Below are 6,000 nucleotides of genomic sequence, written 5' to 3'. Positions count from 1 at the left end.
GCAGCTAAGGAACTTTGTTTAGAAATCTTGGCTGTTATCTCTCTCGTCCTAACTGTCCAAAAGGTCAGAAATCACTTTGGTTTAATTTCTGTGCATGGAACATTAGAGTGCGACTCAGCTGATGTCACTTTGATCTTTAGACTAGTCAGGGCCTAGTACAGATACTTACTTCAAAGCAATGGCCTCAGAGAATATGTATTTGATTCTGGAAAGATCAAAGAAGCAAGACGCTCGTGCTGTGTTCAGTGGACCATGTCTGTCATCCCGGTTACTCTGGAGGCTGAAGCAGGAGGATCACAAGTTGGAGACCGGCCTAAGCAACTTAGGAAAACTTGTCTCAATAAATAAATAAATATATATTTTAATAAATATATATATATATATATATATATATATATATATATATTAGTCTAGGGGTGGAACCCAGGGGCATTCTACCTTCGAGCCACACCCCCATGGCCCTATTTTTTTATTCTTTATTTTGAAACAGGGTCTTACTAAGTTGCGGAGGGCCTCACTAAGTAACTGAGGCTGTTCAAGAAGCGCCATCCTCCTGTCTCAGCTTCCCGAATGCTGGGATTACAAGTGTGTGCCACCACGCCCGGCTGCAAAATAAAGTTAAAAAAGAGCTGGGGGTGTAGCTCAGTGGCAGAGCAGTTGTCTGGAATGCCTAAGGCCCTGGGTCCAATCCCCAGTATGATCAGATCATCATATCCCCGGACAGCATCCAAGAAAAGCGGAGGAGGAAATACAGATAAGGAGACAGGTGTCCAAAGGAAGTAGAACTGGACGCGATGGTGACATTGAAAAATAAAACACATTAACTGACAAGTTAAAATCTTTTCTTCTTCTTCTTCTTCTTCTTCTTCTTCTTCTTCTTCTTCTTCTTCTTCTTCTTCTTCTCTCTCTCTCTCTCTCTACACACACACCCACCCATGCTGACGATAGAACCCAAGATCCTAAAGATAGGTGTGTGTGTGTGTGTGTGTGTGTGTGTGTGTGTGTCTAGGGATGGAACCCAGGTGCATTTGACCTCCAAGCTACACTCCCTGCCCTGTTTTTTTATTATTATTATTATTTTTGAAACAGGGTCTACTAAATTGCAGAGGGCCTAAGTAGCTGAGGCTGTCCATAAACCACGATCCTCTCCGGTCTTAGCCTCCCGAATGCTGGGATTAAAAGCGTGCGGCACCACGCCCGGCTTTCTGGGTTTCTTTTCTTTTTTTTTTTATGGTACTGGGGTTCCTGGAAGCCCTTCTACCTCGGGGCTACACTCCCAGACCTATTTTTACATTTTCATTTTGGAAACAGGGTCTCCTAAGCCAGCGCGCGGCTGGCTTCGAACCTGCACGATCCTCCTGTCTCTACCTCCCAAGCACGGGGATTACAAGCGTGCGCCACCACGCCCGGCTGGGTTTATTTTCAATCCTACTGTAGTACTAGACCTTTGTTGGAGTATAATTATACTTAATAAAGAAAGGGAACAAGCTGGCATGGTAGCTTGCAGCTGCGGCCCCAGCTCTTGGGAAGCTATGATAGAAAGACCACTTCACTTCAGGAGAATGAGACCACCCTGGGCAGCACAGCAAACCCTGAATCAAAGAAACAAACAACAACAACAACAAAAAAAAAAAACTCAGCAAGACACAGCCAGCTGTGGTGGTGTATGCCTGCAATCTTAGTACTTGGGAGGCTCACACAGGAGGACTGCGGGTTCAAGGCCAGGCTCAGCAACCTAGGGAGACCCCGTTTCAAAAAATAAAATAGGGCTGGGGGTGCAGCTCAGAGATAGAGTGCCCCTGGGTTCAATCAACAGTATAAAACAACAAGGAAACAGCAACAAAATATTCACAGAGAACCAGCAGCTTGGCTTGGCCTGTGTCTTTCACTTATTCCACAGATATTTCCAGAGAGCCTGCTAAGAACCAGCTAGCATTCTATGTCCTGCAGGGCACACTGGTAAACAAAAGAGGCAGGTCTGTGGCTTTTGAAAATTTGTATTGCAGCCCGGTGCAGTTGTACGTTCCTGCAATCCCTGCATCTCAGAGGCTATCACCAGTTTGAAACCAGCCTGCAAAGCTCAGCAAGACCCTGTCTCCAAATAAGAAAAAATAAAAAGGCTGGGGATGCAACTCTGTGGTATAGCGCTCTGGGATTCAATTCCCCAGGACCGTGAAAAGCAATCAATAAATAAAATTCATACTCTACTGGGGCAAGACAGACAAGAAACTATCATAATAAATAGCAAATAACAGAGTCCACACAGTACTGCAAGAGAGATCCAGGCTAAGGGATGGAAAGCAGGGGGAGGGGAGCTGCTTAGATGGATGGTCCTGAGGCCGGGAGGGTTGTGTTCAGAGGCTGAGCTCCAGCCTCCCCGAGGCTCCGGATCAAATCCTCAGCACAAAAACAAATGAATGAATAGGACCAGGGCTGGGATCAGAGCTCAGTGGCAGAGCACCAGCCACCAGGGTTCAAGCTCCAGCACTGCCAAATAATAAACAAGTGGGCCGAACTGATAATGTGACCTTTGAGCAAAGATATAAAGTCAAGATGTGTGCAATGCATACACTTCGGGCGCTTCTCAAATCTGAAATCCTCCTGTCTCAGCCTCCCAAATACCGATGACAGGCCTGCACCACCATGCCCAACTCACATAGCACACTTCTGCGATAGAGCTCCTGGGGCGGGGCATCTCAAACCACAGTTCTCCAGCAGCCACCAACCGGGTGTCCTGTAATTCACCTCAACTCTCATACTACCTTCCTGGAGATGAGAGCAGACCTCACAGGCTGAGAGCTCAGCCCCGTAAGACTGACAGCCAGCACCGCAGACGCAACCTCAAGTCTCAGTCACCCCAGTACTTCTGACCTCACCAGCACAAACTAGAACTCCGAGACACCCTCCTCAGGTTCCCTTAACTCGCTAGAGAACTTGAGACACATTTACTGGCTTCTTATAAAGGATTCCGATGAACAGCTAGACAGAGAGGTACACGGGACAAGCTCTGAGGCCCCGGGTGTGAAACTGTCGTGCTGTGACTAGGACACCCTTTCACTACCTCTTTGGGTTCAGCTATGAGGAAGCTCATCAAATCTTGTGGTTGAAATAGTTTTCTTGTTGTTTTTTTCTTTCACTACTGGAGAAAGAACCCTGGGACAGTCCATGCCCAGCTTCCCTGGATATATTTTTAAAGAAAAAGCCAATATAACTTGCTATCAAAGTATGTATAAAGCACTGGGAGGGGGAAAATGGCCGATAAAGCTATGAATATAATCCCTACATTTTAAATGCCAATCCATACACTTTTAAGGTCACTGGGTTTATTAAAGGTTGATGTGTCAAATATATCGCAATATTAAACCTCTGGTTTAAGACAGAAGACACAGCTAGACAAGGTGCTTCCCTCTGTAATCCCAGTATTCGGGAGGCTGAGACAGAGGGATCACAGACTCAAGGACAGCCTCGGCCACTTAGTGAAGCGCTCTGCAACTCAGTGAGACCCTGTTTCAAAATTAAGAATAAAAAATAGGGCTAGGGGTATAGCTCAAAGGTCGAAAGCCCCTGGGTTCCATCCCCAGTACTACACACACAGACACACTCTCACATCTGGGGTGGTATTAATGTCCTCTGAACAATGTGTAACAGAATAGCTACCTCCAAACCAGAGAACAATCTTTGCCCCCCGCATTTCTGCTTCAAGTTTCCAGAAATACGTGTAGCTCAAAAAGCAATCACCACAAACATCGTGAGAACCCATCCAAAGAAAGTTCCAACCCGGCTTTCCCCCTGGATTGGCAACGTATACTTAGCTGTCAGTGTGTTTTGACCAGTACTCTATCCTCAAGATGAACCGGAGAAGCAACTGAATTAGGATACGGAGAAAGTTAAAGACTTTGGGCCAGGCATTGAAGAAAATGCAAATAAAAAACATTCTGAGCTGGGTGTGGTGGCGCACCCTTGTAATTCCAGTACTTGAAAAGCTGACAGGAGGATCATGGTTTGCAGCCAGCCTCAGCTACTTAGTGAGGCCCTCTGCAATGTTTCAAAATAAATAAAAAATAGGGCTGGGGATATAGCTCGGAGGAATACCACCCCTGGATTCCATCCCTAGTAGCTCAAAAAAAAAAAGATATATATATATATATACAGATAGATAGATATAGATATAGATGTATATAAAAGATATAGATATAGATATAGATATATATTCTGAATCCTTAAAAAGGTGTGTTAGCCAGGCGTGGTGGCCAGCCTCAGCAAACAGTGAGACTCTCATCAACCTAGAGATACCCAGGTTCAAAATAATAATTGTTATAGTTATTATTATTATATTATACAAAGGGCAGGGGTATAGAATGGAGGTTAAATGCCCCTGGGCTCAATCTCCAGTCCTACACACACACACAAAAAAAGGCATGCTATGCTGATCCTTTGAACTCTAGGCAATGGAGACCGACTTACCTAGACTAGTGTTGTATATGAATTACTCACCTGGGTGTGGTGACGCTGCTGCCCCACAGTAAACCTAATCCTGTCTCACTACACGCCCTTTGGACTCTACATTAAACGCTACTGCTTGCCTGTCAAATAGATTATTACGTTAATTTGAGTCTCGGGTATTTCAAGAACCAAGAGCATTTAAATAAGGAATTATTCCAAAGTTATAGGGATGTTTTTAAATCACTTTAGTGTAATTACCTGGTTAAGGACAGGCCCCGATGCTCAGGATTTGGACTCCAGTTGTGCTGTTTATTTCACCCTTAAGTGCTAGGTTCCCATGTCTTTATTGTGAAGATGATTTTTACCCCCTGGAGTTGTTGTAAGGGTTAAATGAGTTCATGTTTGTAAAGTTCTCAAAACAGTGCCTAGCAGTACCTAATATTTTATGTATTCACTAAAAGGGTTGCCTCCAGAGCCTCGTGGATTTAAATCCATATGCTCTAGAAAAGCTGAGAAATAAAAGTCCTAATTTCTCAACACTCCTTAATTTTATTAGTTGATGTTTTCGAAGATTTTAGAACACAGAAGATAGCAAGCAACAGCTCACAGTTTAAGAAAAAGAAAGGAAGGGTGTATTCATTGAGTCACCCCTCCATGCCAGTCTGGTATGCAGATGTATTTCTATTTTCTGTATTTCTATCTTTCTAATAAACTTCTTTAAATCTTCAAAAAATAAAAATAAAATAAATAAAAAGAGTAAGGAAGGGAAAGGAAAGGAATGGAAAGGAAGGAAGAAAGGAATTGCAGGTTGCTTGCTAGTCTGAAGGGTGAATTCTTCAGTGCAAAAATTCAAATTTAAACTGGGCGTGGCGCCACATACCTGTAATCCCAGAACTGGGGAGGCTGAGACAGGAGGATCACAGGTTCGCGGCCAGCCTCAGCAGCTTAGCGTGGCTCTCCGCAACTTAGTGAGACCCTGTTTCGAAATAAAAAATAAAATCGGTCTGGGTGTGAAACTCAGAGGTCCTTGGGCACCACACACACACACACACACACACACACACACACACACACACAATCCTCTTTGTCCATCCTTTAACATGACATAGATTCTTCAAAATTCTTCTTTTTATCCGGGCATAATAACGGTACAGAACAGTGGGTTTCACGGTGGCACGCTCGTGCATGCCTATAATTTGATCAACGCCACTCCTCCCAGATGTGACTTTTCTTAAAAGTAAAACGAGGGGCAAATCCCTAGGCCGGGAGAGACGGGGTGCGCCGCGGCTGCTCCCCGCCGGCCTCGGAGGTTCAGTGAAGGCGAGCCCCCGCCTCCCGGGGCGGCCGCAGCGGGGCGGGGTCCCGGGAGCCGCCCCAGCCGGGCGGGCGGACCCGCGGGCGGGCGGACCCGAGGGCGCGGGGTGCGCGCGTTTCCGGCGTGCGCGGCGGAGCGCCGGGGCGGGGGCACCGCCGCGTCCCAATCGCGCACAATGAGCCGGCGCTGAGCGCCGGAAGTGGGGCCGCAGGAAAACTCGGAGAGGGAGCCGGGCCGGGACA

The sequence above is a fragment of the Muscardinus avellanarius genome (genome assembly GCF_963383645.1).
Source record: "Muscardinus avellanarius genome assembly, chromosome: 13".
NCBI lineage: Eukaryota > Metazoa > Chordata > Mammalia > Rodentia > Gliridae > Muscardinus > Muscardinus avellanarius.
This window is presented reverse-complemented; position numbering follows the sequence as displayed.